Source organism: Equus przewalskii, chromosome 14, assembly GCF_037783145.1.
Source record: "Equus przewalskii isolate Varuska chromosome 14, EquPr2, whole genome shotgun sequence".
Classification (NCBI taxonomy): domain Eukaryota; kingdom Metazoa; phylum Chordata; class Mammalia; order Perissodactyla; family Equidae; genus Equus; species Equus przewalskii.
In genome coordinates this window covers 21,183,310-21,205,630 of record NC_091844.1, presented here as the reverse complement: position 1 = coordinate 21,205,630, position 22,321 = coordinate 21,183,310, and positions in this window count along the sequence as shown.

Sequence of the window (22,321 nt, the reverse complement as noted above, 5' to 3'; positions counted from 1 at the left end):
ATTGAAACTATCTGGAAAACAAGTGGAAAGGCAACACCTGAGTCAATTCTATTCCTGAGTTATTTTACTGAGTTGACACTTTCTTGTGGTAACTTTTTGTTTTGATATTATTTCAAATTTATACAATTTTTTCAAGAATATTCCAAAGAACCCCTGTGCATCCTTACCCAGATTCACTAATTGTTTTTATCTTGCACCATTTTGCATTATTATTCTCTCCCTCTCATATCTGCGTATACATATATATTTTTCTGAACATTTGAAAATAAGTTGGAGACTATCTGTTTCTTTACCATCAAATACTTCCATGTCTATTTTTAACAAAAATATACTGTTTTTTGAATAACTCCCATACACTAACAACTATGAAAGTCAAAATAATTAACCTCAGTGCAATATTATTAGCCAATACACAGGAATCCCTTCTAAAATATTCTTAACGTTTCTACTTACAGGGATAGGAAACTTACAACTGTATCAGAATCAAGGAAACGCTGCATGAATGTTTGGTGGGAAATTGTGTAGCTTGGAGTAAAAAGATGATTTTTCAAAATTAGTATTTATTTAAATGTATAAAATGTACATACACAAAGATATGCAAAATACTGTCTGTTTAAATGTTTTTTGTAAAGCTAAAGGCCAGACCTGGGTCTTGTAGTTATTCTTTTTAATTTTTTTTGTCTGCTTTATTTCCCCAAATCTGCTGGTACATAGCTGTATATCTTAGTTGGAGGTCCTTCTAGTTGTGATAAAATTTGTTAAATAAGACAAAAATTTAAAAAGAAATCTTTTGATTTGAGATAAACCTTTATGCATTCACATCCATATGTTTCTTAGTATGAATATAATGTGGTTTGGATTTAGACTGTCTTTTTATTTCATATATAATTTCTTCATGAAATAATGAAATATTGGATGAAAACAGTATTTTAATGGTTGCATTATGTCACAGCATATCACAAAATGTTGAACCACTCTCACACTATTAAACCATTTATTTTTGAATTTTTTACATAAGAAATAATCGCAAAATGAGCACATTTCAACATAAATCTTTTTATCTTTTAATGTTTTCTTAGGGTAAATTATTAGAAGTAGAATTTCAGGTTAAAAGTATAACCACTTTTTAGAGATTTACAATATATATTGTAAAACTGTTGTGCAGAAATATAGCCCTTGACCTGTTCACCAATAACTTATGGGAATTCTTTTCATTCTTTTCAACTGCAAGAATGTGACTGAGGGAAGCTAGCCTTTTTTTTTTTTTCATTTAAAGAGGAAAATTAGAATATAATGAAAAGTCTTGGTGTGAAGAGGACTAGAAGTTTAGAATATGAATATCATATGAAATTTTGATCTTAAGAAATTCATTAGTTTCTGAACAGGGCATGTGTGATATTTTCATGTAATCCAATTAATGCCATTTTATATAACACCTCCAAAAGTACAAAAAATAATGATGACATGACATATATGTGTACCTACCACACTTCTTAATCTATTACTAATATTTTTGTCATATATGCATCAACAATTTTTAAAAATATATACAGATTGGGGCTGGCCTGTGGCCGAGTGGTTAAGTTCTAGCGCTTTGCTTTGGTGGCCCAGGGTTTCACAGGTTCAGATCCTGGGCACTGACCTAGCGCTGCTCATCAAGCCATGCTGACATGGTGGCCCACACAGCACAACCAGAAGGACCTAGAACTAGAATATACAACTATGTACTGGGTGGCTTTGGGGAGAAGAAGGGAAAGAAAAAAATGATTGGCAAGAGATGTTAGCTCAGGTGTCAATCTTTAAAAAAATCATGTATATACAGATTAATTTGAAGACTTCTGCACACCCCTGTCTTGCTCACTAAAAGTAATTATCATCTTGCACCTGGTCTTTATCAGTCTTTATCTGGTCTTTATCATGGGTTTTTTGTACCTCTTACTTCATGTGGTAATATCTAATTCAAATATATGGAATAATTTCCATGTTTTAAATTTTAAATATAATATTAAACTAGGATTATTGATATGTAATTCTCATGTGTGTTATTCAATTTAACTGCTTTATGGTATTCAGTTGTTTAATTATAAAACAATTTATTCTTTCTATTTACTTAGGTGAACATTTAAATGTCTCCACCCCAGTTTTTATTGGGTTGTTTGTTAGGTTGCTTTTTTGTGCTATTAAAATGTGTGGGAATAATTATTCTTGCATGTAAATAAGAGTTTACTTAGAAGAAGTGAAAAAAAAGAACATTTTATGTTCTCTTAACTTTACTAGGCACTACCTACTTGATCTCCAAAGTTTTTGTAACCATTTACATTTTCACAGCAGTTTGCTGGGTAATCATCTATATACTGTATTTCCAGGCCTTTAGATTTTTATAAACCTCAAGGGTCTGAAATGATACCTCCTTGCTGTTTAATTTGCTTTTCCCTAAGGTGACATGGGGCTTTGTGTGTACAGGTGTGTGTGTATTTTTTGACCATTCAGTTTTGCTCTTCTGTGCTTTTATTATCTGTAATATATTTTGCCTATGTTTTCGTTTCTGTTGCAGTTTCTCTCTTTCTTGTTGAATTTAGGTGTTTTTAATATATTTTGGAACTAACAATATTTTAGTTATTTTAGCTTGGCAATATTGTCTATCTGGCTAATTTATCTGTTATGGTGTCATTTTTAACCAAAATTTTGTATTTTACTGTTGTCATATTTTTGGCTACTTTATTTTATTATTGGCATTTTCATCCTTTGTAAGAAGTTCTTTCCAACACTGGAGATCTATTATTCAATATACTTCTTTCCCCTCTGATATGTCAAGTTGTCTTTTTCAACATGGATCTATTTCTGGTCTATTCATCCTTTCCACTATGGATTCAAAAATCACATTTTTCTAATTTCTATAACTAGTTCCACTGAGCTTCATAATAAGCTTTGGCACGTAGTAAGACAATTTCATCTACCCTGCTCATTTTGGAAATGATCTTGACTATTCTTGAACCTTTTAATCTTCCATAAGAATGTTAGGGCTTACTTGAAGAATCTACAGAAAAGCACTGGTGATATATGTATTTGATTTGCATTGAATTTTACATACATTTGAAGAGAACTGAGGTCTCCAGTTTTTTGGGGGTTTTTTTGCTTTTATATCACTGTTTGTTTTGCTTTGTTTACATTGTCATTATACTGCAGTACTATCTCTTTCTTTAAATAAAAGGTTCACCAAATTCCACTCTTCCCACATGGATTGTGTAGAACTATATTATTAGTGGATGTCTGAACAGTCTGTGTTATTACTCAGTTACCTCCTTCTGTGTCCTGGTGAGTTGTGAGTGACTTTTGTTGTGTATAAGCAAAGAAAAGATAATTCCCCAGCACAGCACAATACTCACACTCCTCTTTTGTTTTCCTTCAGCAAGGAAAAGATAGTTCCGCAGCAGGTCACAATACCCACACTCTTGGCTTCAACTGGAAGGGTCCTGCAGTTTGGCCTCTAAGCATTAGACCTAGGGTCACTGGGAAATTTGGCCCAAATTCAATTGCCTTTAACTTAGGCATAGCTCTTGTGACTTGAGATCAGCATATCTTGTTCCATCCTCAAGTCTTTCAAACAACTTGGAGGATCTGTCTCTACCACAGAGCTGCTGGTTAAAAAGACGACCCACAAACTACTCTCAGCTGAGGGCAGCACCAAATGGCACCACAGGGGTCTTTTAGTGAATCATTAAGACACTTCAAAGGGCACATTTAAATACTACTATAATCCTCTTGGGTTTTAAAATGTCACTCTCAATCAAATACTTCAAGGAGAGATCATTATCAAGACCCCAGAGGCAAGGAGAGGAACAAGAATGTAAAAGTTACATGTCCTCCACTTTCAGAAATGTGAATTATTTCCTTGGAGAAGTTTTCTGGATTATTATGTCCTCCTTGTGTTGGCGTATTGTATTATGCATCTCCCACCCTGAGCATTGATTTCCAAATAGATAAGCAGACCCTCCACAATTGGCATCACAGTATTGCCTGAATTCTCTTACAAGTCCAAAAATCAAATGCCTCCAATGGAAAATTAATGGACAGAGATGGATATGAAATATTTTAAGATACTGGAGGACATGGGATTATATAGGTAAGGACGTTCAGTCCTGTATCTGGGAGCACAGTAATCAAATTATGCTTGATTTTTGAATGCTGATTCTTTAGCAGGAATCTCCTTCCTCTTAATTGCAACTGATGCTCACCTCAAAATATAAGAATAAATAGTAATAAAATATTAATATAAATAATGGAGCTAAATTTTATTGAAAATGTGTTGTATAATGTGGTGATAAGAACTTTATATATATAAGATCGCATTTAAAGCAACAACTGAATGCTTTGTTCCATTTTTTCAAAATTTACAAAACACACACAGACAAACAAAATGAAGAACTACAGTTCTATAATTTGCTGTAATGAGGAAGTAGCAAAATTAGGGCCGACAAAGAATGAGGACTTTACAAGGGTCTGACTCTAGGCTCTGGGCTCTGGCTTCTTAATCATGATTTTTGGTTGATTATAACTTACTTATTTTATTTTATTAAATTTAAGAAAAAATAAGAGTCAAATGAACCAAGATAACTTAGGTACTTACCATATATCTTCCTGTCTTATTTTCAATTTTTTTACCAATTGCAACTTGAGTATGATATTGTATTCTGCATTTTCAGGCACTTTATAGCCTATGCTCTGTATTTTGCCTTTGTTCGATTTAGTAATAAATTCCCATTTCTTATTACATACTCCATGACAACAAATATGCTATCATTTGTTTCATTTCATCGTAGACTTTTTTTTTAAAGATTGGCACCTCAGCTAACAACTGTTGCCAATTTTTTTTTCCTGCTTTTTCTCCCCAAATCCCCCCAGTACATAGTCACACATTTCACTTGTGGGTCTTTCTAGTTATGGCATGTGGGACGCCACCTCAACATGGCCTGATAGGTGGAACCATGTCCATGCCCAGGATTCAAAGCAGTGAAAGCCTGGGCTGCCAAAGCAGAGCCCATGAACTTAACCTCTCAGCCATGGGGCCGGCTCCTCATTGTAGACTCTTAATTAATATCTCAATCTATCATTTCTCTATGAAAATTTCAAGCTCAATCCTTTTCTTCTGTTCTTCACAAGTAAATAGATATATTTGTGTGTGTCTTTTTAATTCTCAATAATAATCTGGCTCAAAGGTGCAAGAGCAAGTTCAAATGTCCCCTCTCTGGAAGACTTTGTTAAAACTATAGAGAATCAGAATTATTTGCCTTCACACAGCTTTCTGTCTACATTAAAATGACTTTATTGCTTCTCTGTTTTCTTTAGCATAATTTTACTATTCCAGGAGAGTTTTGCCCAGGTAAATAACTTTAAACTTTATTACACAAATTTCCTGATTTATCAACTCTATTAATAGAATTAATAGACATCCCAGTACTGTTTACCTTTTGGTCTCAGAAGTTTGCCTTATTTTTCCCCTAACCATAAACTATTATATTAAGATCTTTCCTAATTCTAAACAACTTGCACAGTAGAAGATTTGCCTTAAACTAAACTTCAAAATCTCAGTAAATCTGACCTTGTCCTTCCCTTTTGGAAACACTAGCAAAGCTCTGCCAGGGTATTGTTCTCTCTTACTGAAATAAGTGATAAATTAAGCTTGGTCTTATCTTCATGAAGTACTAATGGTGTCCAGAGAGCCAGCATTCCTAACAAATATCAAGCAGTCTTCAATTTTCAAGTCCTAACTTCGGAAAAGAAAAGATATTAAAAATATGAAGTAATTGATATGGAAACACACCTAAGTAATTAGAGTGGGCATAAATATAAATAAACGTAAGTGGAAATGAAATCACTGAGTTCGCTCACATCAGTTATTCATTGGTTTCAAAATCCTTTCCATGATAATAAATATATTCTTTGAATTCAGATATTTATCGGTTCCAAACCATTTTTGTACTAACACCATCTTCCTCTTAGCTAAACTGTCTCAAATATCAATGCAAGTTATGTCAATGGCGAAGATTTTCTATTGCTGTTTATTAAAGTTGTGAACAAAAGATATCAATTGGTAGTGAATCAGAGGGGCGTGGGTAGGAAAATGCTCTGAACATTTTGAACAAAAGAATATTTAGTTCTCATTGTATTCTGCCACAAAGATTGCTGATAGAATGGAAGAATGATAACAACTAAAACCTGCTCATAATCTTGTGAATTATACACATTGAGAGTTAGTGAAATGAGCAGTATTCCCTCATGTTAAGGAAGGTCTGAAGAACTCGTGCATCAAGAAATTAAACATAGAAACAATGCAGAGCAAGCACAAAGAGAATTGAAAGAAACTCCTAAACAACAGTAAATGTTACAGAAGTTCTGCTTAATACACGCTAGGCTAAGACAGCCTTTGAACCAGTATTTTAATGATCTCCCTAAACAAAGAATTTTTTTTTTAATAAGAGCAGCTAATTATCATCAGAAAGATAAAATCCATAAAAGAATGTATAAAAAATTACAGTTTCACATTTCTAACATGTATGTAGTTATTTTTCAGAAACAGTATAAAGAAGGAAAAGCTGGCTGCTTAGACAGCTTTTTTTGTTGGTAATGGCTTTACTGAGATACAACTTACACATTTAACATGTACAATGTGGTGGGATTGTTGGCATATTCACAAAGTTGTACAACCATCAGCACAATTAATTTTGGTGATAGAGATTGTGTGGAACCTGAGAATAAATTTGTATGTCAATCTTACCAATATTAAGTATTCCAATTCCTGAACTTAGGATTTATTTCCATTTATTTAGAATCTTTTTAATTTTTCAATGATTTTTATAGTTTTATACTTCATTTGTTAAATTTATTCCTGACCATTTTATTTTTTCTGATGCTACTGTAAATGGATTTTTCTTTCATATTTTTCATTGCAATTGTATAGAAATACAGTTGATTTTTGTATATTAATTCTGAGGGTGGTGACACTGGACTTGTTTACTAGTTCTAATAATTGTTTTTGTGGATTCCTTAAGATTTCTATATAAAAGATCATGTTGTCTGCAAATAGAGATAGTTTTAATTCTTCCTTTTCAATATGGATGATTTTTACGTCAATGTTTTTCTCTAACTGCCCTGGCTAGAACCTCCAGAACAATGTTCAATAATGTAGCCACCCCTGACACAGAAGGGTTAATAATCACTGGAAAAGGCTTGCCAAAAAACTGTGACCCAGAGGTGAGAAGGCCCGTTAGCCAATGACGGGTAAGACCTCCAGGGGGAGGCAACCTAAGCCAGGCACGGTCGCCTGGGGGCACAGATGAAGACACGATATTGGGAGCAGGAGGGGCCGTTGCCTAGGAGGCCTTGCATTCTCCAAGATAAAATATACAAGCACAGCAATAACATGATAATATCAAAACAGAGGCCGAGAGAGGGCTCCTTGAGAAATCACTAAGAATTCTTGGCATTCGCTAATTACATTGTCCAGAACACCTGTGTATGTTTAACAGATGTGAGCTATGTATATATTGAAACGCTGGTTATAATAAACTCAGAGTGGCCATCAGCCCTCTCCGCATCTATCCTGGTGTGTACATTGGATTGCGACACTGAAAAATAATACTGGCTAGAACATACATTCTTATTTTATTCCTGACCTTAGGGGGAAAGCATCTAGTCTTTCACCATGATTTATGCTGTTAGCTATGTGTTGTTCATAAACGTTCATGATCAGGTTGAGAAAGTTCCCTTCTTTCATAGTTTGTTGAGTGGTTTTATTATGAAAGGATGTGGATCTTGTCAAATGATTTTTCTGGGTCTATCAAGCTGGCCATATGGTTTTTGTCCTTTATTCTGTTGATAAGGGGTGTGTGCTATATAATGTCCAGATGTTAATCTGATCTTGTGTTCCTGTGATAAATCACACTTGGTTATGATGTATAATCCTTTTTGTAATTTTCTACTTCCATTTGTTAATATTTTGTTGAGGATTTTTATGTCTATAGTCATAAAATATATTGGCCTCTAGTTTATTTTCTTGTGATGTCTTTGTCTGGTTTCTTATAAGGGTAATACTGATCTCTCAGAATGATTTGGAGAGTGGTCCCTTCTCTAATAATTGTTGGAATGGTTTGTGAAGAGTTGCTATCAATTCTTCTTTGCACGTTTGGTGTTTTTCATTAGTAAAGCCACCTGGGACTGGGCTTTTCTCTGTAGGTAATGTTTTGATTACTAATTCAACCTCTTTATTGCTCTAGTTCTATTCAGATTTTTTATTTGCTCTTTAATCACTTTCAATAATTTGGCCTTTCTAGGAATTTGATTACTTTTTCCAAGTTATCTAATTTATTGACATCCCCTTGTTCATAGTATTCTCTTATATTCCTTTTTTATTTCATTAAGGTTTTTAGTAATGCCCCTCTTTTCATTTCTGATTTTAATTATTTGAGTGGTAGGGACAGTCCCTCCATTTTGTAATTTGTCACTTTGTGTGGTGTCAATCCTCCCACCATGGCCAGTCGTAAGCTAACAACATAACACTGGCTTTGGATTAGAAACATAGGAGTAGTAGTACACCATTTTATAATATTTCCACCATATAGATACACTTGAGGCAAAAAATCTCAAAATCCGTATGTAATAGAAAAATGTGGCAAATAAATAGGAAATGATGTGTTTTGAGTATGGACTACTTTGTTTTACATAATTTTTTAGTTGTAAGATTAAATAATTTAATTTCTAACAATTGTTTTATTAACTACCTTGAAAAGTTCCTTAAATTTCAGAATTGGTTTTCATCAACCCTTAAAACTGGCTCCAGCACTTGCCTGAAATTAACTAAAATTTAGGTCTGGCAGATAGTTCATACAGCACTGTCTCCCTTTTCTGGCTCATTTATTGATGCTCATCCCTGAGAATTATCTGTTTAAAGAATGTATGAATGAATAAGTTAGGGACCACAAAAATGATTAAATCTTATTTTTTTGTTTGTTTTTATTATCGTTTTGAACTGAGTTAATGTTTTGCCATGTGCGAAACTCTTCAGTGCCTCTCAGATTTCATTAATTCAGAAGACCCCTAGTCATGGTTTAGATTGTATGCTTTATTTTAGTTTGATATATTGAACATTGTTTAAGTAAAATGTTATCACTTAAACTTGAAAGCATGACTAATAAACAGTCTGACATAATAGGTGATAGCAAGCTGTTGGACTTTCCAATTCCTCACCTGACAAACACTTAGACTTTACTGAAGCGGTATACATTCTGTGGTATCTTAATATTGACATGACCAAACTTCTAGTATTGAGAAGAGCACAGCACTTCATTATTAGTATTATTGCTATTTATTCAATACTAATTTTATTATAACTTCTTAAAGTACATCAATACCTTGCTCAAATAATTTGCAATTCAAAAGTGTAATCTCCATTGAAAGATGCAATACCAAACGCAATGGCTCAAGAAGGAGAAAAGACAGGTGTTTTCACTTTAAAGTCTTTCAATGAAAAAACATTATGAGGGAATAGTTAGTTATCTAGGAGGTGAGTGTGTCTTCTCTCTACACAAAGTAATGTCTAACTGATCAACATGGTTCTAAAGAATCTACACCTATTATCCAGACATATTTATTGATGGGGTCAAATGGCATAAAGAATGTAGCATATTAAGAAACTGTAATCAAGAGAAAATAAGCCTAAAGAATGAAACAAAAAAGACTATTTCAAGAAGGGCAGTGAGTGCTGGCTCTGTTGTTTATAGTCTGTGCAAAAACTTGAGGCACATACAATTAATTGAGAATAATTAAATACTTAATCTTGTGTTAACAAACAGAAGTGTCATGAAAGTTCATTGAGATCACTTGTGGGCTGGAATAACTGTGTGAGTTTAATGAGTAGGAAAAAGTTAGGCCTGGAGGTATGCCAAACAATTATTAATTATAGGTGAGGACGGATCTGTTCACTTTGAAGAGCAGTGAGGTTAAAATGGCTGTGAGGGAAAGAGGTGTCACAGTCGGATTGCTATCAGCAGGGCTCTCCTGTGGAAGGAGCTACTAGCTTTTCTAAGCTTTACTCTTTATTGTTAGATTTTTCTTGTCTGAAGAGGAACAAGCTTACAGAGCCTCAAAATAAATTGAACATTGTGTTGTTTTTGACAATTCACAGAGCAGATTTTCTCAACTACTACTATATATCATGTCCTGTCAAATCTAAATTATTTTTTGTCCGCTATGTGGGAATTTTATGTAAGCCTTCTTTCTAATCCCTTCTTATCCTCTCTTCTACTCTCAGTTTTCTCTTATATATCCATGCTTTTGAAACAGAGTGAGCAAAAAATGCCAAAAGAAGCACAGGAAGGAGTTACAAAATGAGCAATCTACTTAAGGCAAATGGTGAAGACTGAGGCTGCAGATATGAAAAGGCGAAACACAATAGGAAGAGAAAGATATCCATGTTGGGAGAAAAATGAGGCATCTGAGTCTCAATTCATAAGCCATGAATCCAGAATCACGTAGGAGTATTCACTCCAAAAATCTAAAAAAATATATATATATAATTATATATATAGAACTCAGTTTATTCTTTGTTGATATCCTCATTTTCCAGAAATTATTCTGTTATTCACTTATTTTTCTAGAATAGTATAGCTTAGAATATTTATGTATAGAAGAGACAATTAGAATAGTTCCTGAAAACTTTTGATGTCATCCTGCTATATGAGCTCAATTAAGTTACTTAACTGTTGCAAAAAGAAAAAAAGAAAGTCTTTTACATAAGTAGAAAGATGTGTCTGTGTCTGAAACAAGATGGAGGAAAAAAATACCAAAAATCTTGACCCCTTTTCTAACCTACAATCATGTTTTCATGAGACAGTACAATAAGGTATTTTGAGAATTTTTACAAAAGGAATTATTTGCATTTTATAATCAAATAAATGGGTTATACTAGGGGAAAAAAACCACTTAACCTTATCTAAGAAAACAGAAGAGAGACCTCACTCTCAAAATGCCTCATACTCATAAATTATAGTCACTCACCCATAATTACTGATGTCTGGTGAATTTCTCTGGGAAAAAAAAGAAACAGAATAACATCTTTTATGTACTGAAACTCTTCAAATAGTATGAATTCTCTGACATTTTCTAGTATTAAAAAGAATTAATTATGGTGAATTTACTGAAAATTACTGTAGTTAAACTAATTATTTCTACGGTCCCCAAAAACACAAACAATGAAATGTTTTTCTCTTTTATTTAAATGTCTGTGACACATTGAAATGCACACAAAAAGTGTAGGGCCACTCTAAGGAGACACTGCAAGTAAATCTAAATGGCTCTACCTGCCATTTACATATGTATTTAATTTCTCACATGTCACAATCTGTCCAGTGGATATTTTAAGTGGCTGGAAGTAAGAACCATCCCCAGTTACTGTGCAAAGCATGGAAAAGCAATTAGCATACTATCTTCCTGTGAAGAAAAGGCCATTGCCAGTTCAGCAAGGATCTTGATTTTACTTATAATCACTGTTTAGTATTTGCTGAAAATTTTTATAACACTTATTTTGTTATCTATCAAATGACTTTGGTTTTAATTGGTAAGGTTTAAAATGAGAGACAGCTAAAAAGTTACAATAACTGGTTCAAGACAAAGATCCTCAAATAAATGGTGTTTACTAACAACCAATTTTTTTAAAGGAAGCAAGATATAGCCACAATTTTTGGAAAATATATAAGCTGAGAGAGAGAAAACAAGGAAAACACACATAAAAATTTTCTAGTTTCAAATATGACAATTTTTTTAACAGAAGTTTGAATCAAAGTTTGGTGTGATGTTTCTGAAGTCCTGATGTCTTGTCAACGGGCTCTTTAAGATTCTTACTGAAGGAAAAGACTTAAGGCATTATATGTGGAGGTTCAAAGAAGATACATTATCTTCATGCTATGGGCATAATTTTCATGTGTATAACACTCAACTTTTTACAGTAAAAATCTTCTTATTTGAGAAAGGGTTATAGGATCTCTTATACAGATAAAATTCTTTTAATATTTCAAAGCATTTTATGTCTAATATTTATTCATTATCACCTTACATGGGGAACACTATTTACATATTTGCAGAATTTCTTTCACCAAACAGAATTAGTGAAATAGTCAAAGCTCATTCATGCCAATATAGAGAGGACATATATGCTCTAATAAAAATAGCTTGTAATTTATTTATTTAACAGACAGACAGTGCTTGTTACTTGTTATTGTTGCATAAGAAAGTTCTTCAAAATTCAGCAGCTTTAGGGGCCTTCCCTGTGGCTGAGTGGTTAAAGTTCCGTCCACTCCACTTCGGCAGCCTGGGTTCTCAGCTTTGGATCCCAGGCACAGACCTACTCCACTCATCAGCCGTGCTGTGGAGGCATCCCACACACATAAAATAGAAGAAGATTGGCACAGATGTTAGCTTACTGCTAATCTTCCTCAAGTGAAGAAAGAGGAGGATTGGTAAGGGATGTTAACTCAGGGCCAATCTTCCTCACCAAAAGAAGAAAGAAACAAACAAAAATCAGTAGCTTTAAATGTCCATCATTTATTCTAGCTGGTGAATCTTTCAGTTGGCTGAGGTTTGTTGGGCCTTGGTTAGACTTTGCCGGGACATTCTGCTTCTAGCAGTGGGGTATGGCTAGAATTGACAGATTGAGTTCAGGCCCACTCCACATGTTCATTTTGGATCCATGGCATAAGGGGCAGGGAGGAAGTTCTTATTATGTTGAAAACAGCAACCTCAGAGGGCAAATCCAAACTCCTAAGTACGTGTCAAATCTCTTCTTGCATTACATATGTTAACATCACATTTTCCAAGCAGTTCACAAAGCCAAGCCCACAGCCAAAAGTCAGTATGGTAGTCTCTACCCAACACAGGACCAAAGCAAGTCACCTGGTGAAAGTCAACCAAATGCCTTGGAGAAGCAAAGTCCTTGCAAGGTGATGGGATATAGATATAAACATAAACATAATATGAATATGTTATTACTCCATGTGTATATATAGATTTATATATACATATATGTTACTCAGCATATATATATACAGTCGTGTGTTGCTTAACGAGAGGAAATATGTTCTGAGAAAAGCATCATTAGGCATTTTGTCACTGTGGAAGCATCACAGAGTGTACTTACACAAACCTAGATAGTATGGCCCAGCCTACTACACACCTAGGCTCATGGTACTAATGTTATGGCACCACCATTGTATATGTAGTCCATTGTTGACAAAAATGTCATTCTGTGGTGCATGACTATATATATATATATATGTATGTGTATGTATGGTGTGATACATACAAAATCTGATGTTACTTTTGGTAAACAAAGTTTATAATTTCTAAACTTAAATTCTTTTTACAGGTGCTGCTTTGTGTTACTGACTTCTAGACTTTTGTAGTCTCCCTAGAATAATTCCTTATCTTGGATTGGTACCATGTGTGGAAGAAAAATAAAGTAATTTGAGTTTGATCAAATTCCAAGTTTATTTAGCATATTACAGTTCCAGAACTAAGCAGCAAACCACAAGCAACGTTAGGTCACTTTGCAGAAAGCAGCGCAAGCATAACTATCTATGCTCTAAAAGCAGGAAATAGAGAGAGATGTTGGGTCCTCTTCTGATTGATTGGGTTAGAGGAGTCTCCAAAACGTAATCAGACCTTGTTTGTCACTAGATTGGCCATGGGTGTGGGTGATTTTGGGAAAACGAGGACTTTGAGAAGAAAGGTTAAGCTTAAGTTTTGTTTCTCAAATTGTACAGGTGTAAGGTCCTCCATTTAGGATTATCCAAGGTGCCTCCATTTTGAATTCTTTTCACACAGGTATTTGGACCGAAATTCTCTTGTCTTCTTATTCTGTAAGTGATTTAATTGATTTCACTGGAGGCCAATACTCTTTCCAGTTTCGTTTGAGAGCCAAGCCCCTCTTCATTGTTCTTACGTAAACATTGGTTACTGCTTGACATTATTTTTTATTCTAAAAAGTGAAAACAAATAGCCATACCTAATGTTGATTAATAGGTTAAATATCTGCTTAAGTACTTTGCATGCATACCTTTTAAAATCCACACTGCAAGCAAATGAGGTAGGTATATTTATGACCCCACCTTACACAGAAAGATACTGGGATTTCCAGTCTTTTTTGACCAAAATCAGAAAGCCAAGTCCTTGGGTGGGTGGGTACTTGAATGTATGTCCAGGAGCCCCCAGAGCTATGCTGTTAACTGCTTGTGAAGTCTGTGGTCTCTTACCACCTTGATTCTGCCTGTAGAATTAATCTCAATTCAGGTACTTTTTCCAATATACTTAAGATATATGTCGCTTCCTTGCACCTTGGAGTCTGTTTACATCTTTTGCCAACTTAGCATGATCAGAAAAATTAGTATTTTTAAATTTGCATTTCGTCTACATTGTTCCTCCACAGACATCACATTTTTAATCTGCTGTGCTCTTCCTTTCCCAAATCGTGTATGCATTTCTCAACTATATTTCAGATAGCTATGTTGTGTATACAAATAGGAATTTTAAGCTTCATAGAATACGTTTCAAGATGCAGTAGTAATACCTGTCCAATGATATCTTTTTCATATTTTTCAGGAATGAGTATATTGCTACATTCTTAAATTATTTTGTTCTCTTATTTTTAGTGGTAAGGTGACGTTACCATTCATAAATTCAACAAATATTTATTCACATATTACTCCATAACAGTGCTTGAGCTATAGTTTGGATATACAAATTTGAATGATACCTAATCTTGACAAAAAAGAAAACAGAGGCTTAAAATTATATGACATAATAAATTTTTAAATTTCTTAGTTCAGTCTAAATGCGTGATATCTCTTTCACCAGACACACCAGACATATCAGTTCTTTCTGTAGTGCTCATCGGTTGTCTTAGACAGAGCTCCATGTTTCTGTGACTATCTTTGCCCTTAACCTAGCTGACACACACAAAGTTATTTCTCTGTCTTTATCTTTTATCTCGTTCCTGGTATTAAAGTGCATTATATTTTGTTTGAGATCTATATTCTTGTTGAGGAAACTAGAATATTAAGAATCTCTCTGGCCCTTTTATGTCTGTATACTTTTAGGATTTTGTTATATTGTCAAGATCAAGTTGACCTGTTTCCTTCTTTACTCTTTGAAAATGATTTTTTCTCTTTATTCAAAGTCCTGTTTATTTGTTTATTTACTCAATAAGCATTTACTTAGTGACTAGCATTCTCAAAGCATTCTGTTATACATTCTAAGTGATACACAAATAAATGTAATATTCTTTCTTCATATGAGACAGCATGAAGTATATAATAAAGTATGATTTGTGTTTTAATTCTGGCTCTGTCACATACTGCAAGAGTAATATTTCGCCAGTTATTTGACTTTTATTGAGTTTTGATTTCCTTCTTCATAAATTGGAGATAATACTAATTGTTAGGAAGATCAAATGAGTGAATACAAGTATTTAATTAAAGCAGTACCTTGCACATAATGAGTATAGGGGAGATTAGTGCTATACATAATTATAATATTTTATTGAAAATTTGGAAGGTAATGGATGTACAGTTGGGTACTTGGGGAAAAACTTTGTCAAGGAAATGACGTTTATTCTTATCTTTGAAAACTAATTGATTATGACAATTCAGTTAATTTCTTAGATTCATAAAAATGGAAAAATAGATTGTCTTATCTCCCTGTCTGTTTTGTTGGTGATTTAAATATGACAATGTCTTAAATGAACTTTGTAAATGATAAAATCTTAAACAAACTAAGGGATTCTACTAAATGACGTTAAACAAGTCTTATTCCATTGCTAGCCTAGGAAATCCACTTCAATCCTGCTTTTCCAAACTAAGGTGAGCCCATTCTCTCTACATCATTTAGTTTAAGAAGTGGATATAAATAAGTTAATAAGTTATGTGAAATACAGTTTTTGTCTGATTGAACCAACATTAAACATCGGCCGTGGAAACTATCACTGCTGCCTATACAATTCTTTTGTCACAGGAGCTTTTCCTCTCTCATGTGCTTTGATATAGATTATCATTCTTAGAGAAAATGAGATAACCTATTCATTCACAAGTTATCCTATCCTGTGGCCTTGTTGCTGGGGAAAAAGCACACATATATGCATAAACACACCCACACTGAGATTTTTGAAGGATAATTGCTACCTGTGGGAGAACTCACTCTTCCTTAGCCCAGACCCCTTGGAAACCTGAGAGAATTTTTCAGACATAAACTGTGGTTTTCCTGAGAGATACCTGGCTGGTTGTCATAGAAATTTGTGCTTGGATACTTTGGGCTTAATTCCAAATGGACATTCTGAACAAGTCTTATGAAGAAAAAGAGAGAAAGCGAAGCTAAACCAAAACTTTATTTTCTTGTCATTTCAGTAGTTACCTTCTCTTTTCTCCCTTTTCCCAGCACGCTGAGTACCAACATCTCAAGACAGGGATAGAAGACAAATTATTAGCAGCAATGATAGTCTAAGTACATCACTGAAACCTTCACGTGTAATTCAGTTTGGAGAGGTTCCTTCCCAATTTATTTTACCAATTCCTTACAAATATGTAACACCTTAGCCATTAGCTAAAGGATATAGGGTTTATTCATTTTTATGTTAATTTTTTGAGATAGCATTGGTTTATAACATTATATAAATTTCAGGTGTACATCACTATATTTCGATTTCTGTGTAGCTTACATCATATTCACCACCCAGAGCCTAATTACCATCCATCACCATACACATGTGCCTAGTCACTCCTTTTTCCCTCCTCTGCCTTTCTTCTCTGGTAACCACTAATCTAATCTCTGTATCTATGTGTGTGTTTGTTGTTGTTTTTATGTTCTATTTAGGGAGGAGATCATACGGTGTTTGAATTTCTCCCTCTGCCTTAGTTCACTTAGCATAATGCCCTCAAGGTCCATCTATGCTGTTGCAAATGGCAAGATTTCATGTTTCTTTATGGCTGAGTAGTAGTCCCTCGTGTGTGTTTACCACATCTTCTCTATCCGTTCGTCCCTTGATGTGTGCTTAGGTTGATTCCAAGTCTTGTCTATTGTGAATAATGCCACAGTGAACATAGGGGTGCATATACCTTTACACATTCATGTTTTCACGTTCTTTGGATAAATACCCAGCAGTGGTATAGCTGGATCGTATGGTAGTTCTCTTCTTAATTTTTTGAGGAATCTCCATACTGTTTTCCACAGTAGCTGCCCCAGTTTGCAATCCCACCAGCAGTGTATGACAGTTCCCGTCTCTCCACAACCTCTCCAACACTTGTTGTTTCCTGTCTTGTTAATTACAGCCATGCTGATGCATGATAGGTGATATCTCATTGAAGTTTTGATTTGCTTTCCCTAATAATTAGCGATGTTGAACATCTTTTCATTTGCCTATTGGCCATCTGTACATCTTCTTTGGAGAAATGTTTGTTCAGATCTTTGCCTATCTTTTAATTGGGTTGTTAGTTTTTGTGTTGTTCAGATGAATGAGTTCTTTATCTATTTTGGATATTAATCTCCTATCAGATATGTGATTTGCAAATATCTCCCAATTGTTAGATTGTCTTTTCATTTTGTTGATGATTCCCTTTGCTGTGTAGAGCTCTTTAGTTTGACGTAGTCCCATTTGTTTATTTTTTCTATTGTTTCCCTTGCCTGGTCAGACATGGTACTTGAAAATATGCTGCTAAGACTGATGTTGAAGAGTGTACTGCCTGTGTTTTCTTCCAGAAGTTTTATGGTTTCAGGTCTTACATTCAAGTCTTTAATCTGTTTTAAGTTAATTTGTGTATAGTAAAAGATAATGGTCTATTTTAATTCTTTTGCATGTGGCTGTCCAGTTTTCCCAACACCATTCATTGAAGAGACTTTCCTTTCTCCGTTGTGTGCTCCTGGCTCCCTTTCGAAAAGTAGCTGTCCATAGATGCATGGGTTTATTTCTGAGTTCAAAGTTCTGTTCTGTTGATCTGTATGTTTGTTCTTGCGCTGGTACCATGCTATTTTGATTACTATAGCTTTGTAGCATATTTTGAATTTAGGGAGTGTAGTATCTCCGGGCTTGTTCTTTTTTCTCAGGATTGTTTTGGCTATTCGGGGTCTTTTGTTTTTCCATATAAATTTTAGGATTTTTTGTTCTATCTCTGTGAAAAATGTCATTGGAAATTTGATAGGAATTGCAATGAGTGTAGATTGCTTTAGGAAGCATGGACATTTAAGCTATGTTAATTATTCTAATCCAAGAGCATGGAATATCTTTCCATTTCTTGTGCCTTCTTCAATTTCTTTCAGCAATGTTTTATAGTTTTCAGTGTATGAGTCTTTCATCTTTTTGCTTAAATTTACTGTTAGGAATTTTATTCTTTTTATTCAAATTGTAAATGGGGGGCCGGCCCGGTGGCACTGCAGTTAAGTTCACACATTCCACTTTGGTGGCCCAGGGTTCGCCAGTTCAGTCCTGGGTGTGGACATGGCACCGCTCGGCAAGCCATGCTGTGGTAGGCATCCCACATATAAAATGGAGGAAGATGGGCACAAACGTTAGCTGAGGGCCAGTCTTCCTCTGCAAAAAGAGGAGGATTGACAGCAGATGTTAGCTCAGGGCTAATCTTCCCCAACAATAAATAAAAATGAATCAAATTATAAATGGGGTTGTATTCTTAATTTCTCCTTCTGCTACTTTGCTATTAGTGTATAGAAACACAACAGATTTTTGTGTGTTGATTTTGTATCCAGCAACTTGACCATATTCATTTATCATTTCTCAAAGTTTTTTGGTGGATTCTTTAGGGTTTTATATATATAAAATCATGCCATTTACAAATAGTGAAGTTTCCAATTTGGATCCTTTTTATTTCTTTTTCTTTCCTGATTGCTCTGGCTGGGACTTCTAATACTATGTTAAATAAAAGTGGCAAAAGTGGGCATCCTTGTCTAGTACTTCTTTGTAGGGGGATAGCTTTCAAATTTTTCTCTGTTAAATATGATATTAGCTGTGGGTTTGTTATATATGGCCTTTATTATGTTGAGGTACTTTCCTTCTATGACCATTTTATTGAGTTTTTATCATAAATGGATGCTGTATCTTGTCAAATGCTTTCTTTCCATCTAGTGAGGCAATCATGTGATTTTTATTCTTCATTTTGTTAATGTGGTGTATCATGTAGATTGATTTTTGGATGTTGAACCATCTCTGCATCCCTGGAATAAATCCCACTTGATCATGATGTATGACGTTTATAATGTATTGTTGTATTGAATTGCTGGTATTTTGTTGAGGATTTTTGCATTGATGTTCATCAGGGATATTGGCCTGTAATTTTCTTTTTTTGTGTTGCCCTTGTCTGGTTTTGGTATCGGAGTTATGTTGGCCTCACAGAATGAGTCAGGAAGCTTACTCTCTTCTTCAATTTTTTTGGAAGAGTATGAGAAGCATAGGTATTAATTCTTCTTTGAATGTTTAGCCAAATTCACAGGGAAGCCATCTTGTCCTGGACTTTCATATTTTTGGGAGGTTTCTGATTGTTTTTTTGATCTCCATAATGGTAATCAGTCTTTTCAAATTCTCTGTTTCTTCTTTGTTCGGTTTTGGAAGGTAGTATGATTCTAAGAATTTATCCATTTCTTCTAGATTATCCACTTGGTCAGCGTATAGCTTTTCAAAGTATTCTCATAAAATCTTTTGTATTTCCGAGGTGTCCATTGTAATTTCTCCCCTTTCATTTATGATTTTATTTATCTAAGCCTTCTCTCTTTTGTTCTTCATGAGTCTAGCTAAAAGTTTGTGAATTTTTTTTTGTCTTTTCAAAGAACCAGCTCTTAGTTTCATTGATTTTTTTCTATTTTTTTAATCTCTATTTCATTTATTCTGCTCCAATTTTTATTATTCCTTCCTTATATTGACATTAGGCTTTGTTTGTTCTTTTTGCATTTCCTTTATGTGCACTATTAGATTGTTTATTTGAGATTTTTCTTTGTTGTTGAGGTGGGCATGTAATGCTATAAACTTCCCTCTTGGGCCTGCTTTTGCTGAATCCCATAAATTTTGGCATGTCGTATTTTCATTTTCATCTGTCTCCAGGTAGTTTATGTTTTTGATATCATATTTAACCTGTTTTGTGTGTGTGTGTGTGTAGCCATTACCTTCTTACGGAAATAGATAATGTTAGTACTTTTGTCTTTTGACCTTCATATTAGCTTCATAGCTGGTTATCTGCTGCCTCTACTTTGTATTTGCATTTACCAGTGATTTTATTGTTTCTGGGTGGTTTTTTTGGTAATTTTCTTATTCTTATTTGTGGTCTTTTCTTTTCTACTTAAATGAATCCCTTAAGCATTTCTTGTAAGGCTGGTTTATTGGTGACAAACTCGTTTAGATTTTTGCTTCTCTGGAAAACTCTTTATCTCTCTTTCCATTCTGAATAATAACCTTGCTGAGTAGGTTATTCTTGGCTATAGATTCCTTTCAGCACTTTAAATATATTGTGCCGTTCCATTCTAGCCTGTATGGTTTCTGCTGAAAAGTCAGCTGATAGCCTTATGGAGTTTCTTTGGTATGTAACTTGTTGCCTTTATCTTACAGCTTTTAGGATTCTCTCTTTATCTTTAATTCTTGACGTTTTAATCATAATGTGTCTTGGTGTAGGCCACTTAGGTTTTATCTTGTTTGGTGCTCTCTCTGCTTCCTGTACTTGGATGTCTGTTTCCTCCCTTAGATTAGGAAAGTTTTCAGCTATTATTTCTTCAAATAGATTCTCTGCCACTTTGTCTCTCTCTTTTCCTTCTGAGACCTGTAATATGGATGTTAGCATGCTTGATGTTGCTCCAGAGGTCCATTAGACTGTTCTTGCTCTTTTTAATTATTTTTTATTTTATCTGTTCAGCTTGGGTGATTTTCTCTAGTCTTTCCTCCAGCTTGCTAACCCGTTCTTCTGTATCATCCACTCTGCTATTGAATCCCTCTAGTGAATTTTTCATATCCATTATTGTATTCTTCAGTTCTGATTGGTTCTTTTTCAAATTTTCCAATTCTTTGTTGAAGTTCTCACTGAATTCATCCATTCTTCTCCCAAGATCAATGAGCATGTTTATGACTATTAGTTTGTACTCTTTTTCAGGTAGATTGTTTATCTCTGTTTCATTTAGTTCTTTTTCTGAGAATTTGCCCCGTTCCCTTATTTGGAACATATTCCTTTGTCTCCTCATTTTGCCTCTTTACCTGTACTTATATCTCTGTATTAGGTTGATCAGCTATGTCTTTTGATCTTGGAAAAGTGGACTTATTTAAGAGATGCCTTGTGAGGCCCAGCAGCGTGCTTTCCTCTCATCACAAGTTCCAAATCTTCCAGCAGTGTTCCCTGTGTGGGCTATGTGTGTCCTTCTGTTGTGGCAGGGTTGCTCTTGCTTCAGGTGCCTGGGGAGGCTAGGCTGTCCCCCTGGCTGCCTGGTTGTCATGCTCAGCTGCATGCAGTTGCTATGGCCAATTCAGTCACTTTATCAAGTGTGGAGAGCCGTAGCACAGTTGGCTGCAAGGCCTGATAGCACATTGCTCTTGCAGTTTTTCTGTTAAGTGAGTAGGTCCCCAGTGTGGCTGGTTGCTAGGCTCAGGGGTTTACAATTGCTGTAGGCCTCCAGCCTGCAAGGCTGTTGTCAGCTCTCTCAGGAGTACAGCTGGGGGGTGCTGGCCCAAGGGGTGGTAGCACACAGTTGTCACAAGTGTTGGAAGGTAGAGCCAATCCCCAATGTGGCTGTTTGAGAAGCACAAGTCGGCTGCAGCTGACAAGCCCCATTGCCCGCAGGCCCTCATACCCCATTGCTCAGTCCTACTCTGTGGGCACACTAGAACCCACTGAAGTGAACCCACTTGCCCTGTTGCAGAGGCCCCAAACACTTCACCAATGCAGGCCCGCCCTCTCCACATACCCTGACCCTCACACACATCGCAACCCACTGAAGCAGATCCACTCACCCCACTGCACAGGTCCCACACACCCTGCCTGTGCAGGCCCACAAGTTTCCCAAGGGCTTGCTGTTGGGTGGGGCCAGTGCCTAAGATGGGCTGCCAGCTCTGGCTGAGCTGGATTAAATCAGTGGTCTGGTATGTGGGGCAGACACCTGTGCTAGCAGGCCAGGGGAAGAATTCCAATGGCATCTGCCAGCATCTGTGTCACCACACATTTACTAGGTCACAATAATGGCTGTTGACAATGTCTCAGTCCCTGGGGAGGTGGTTCTAGCCTGGAGAGGTCTCACCTCTCACTTA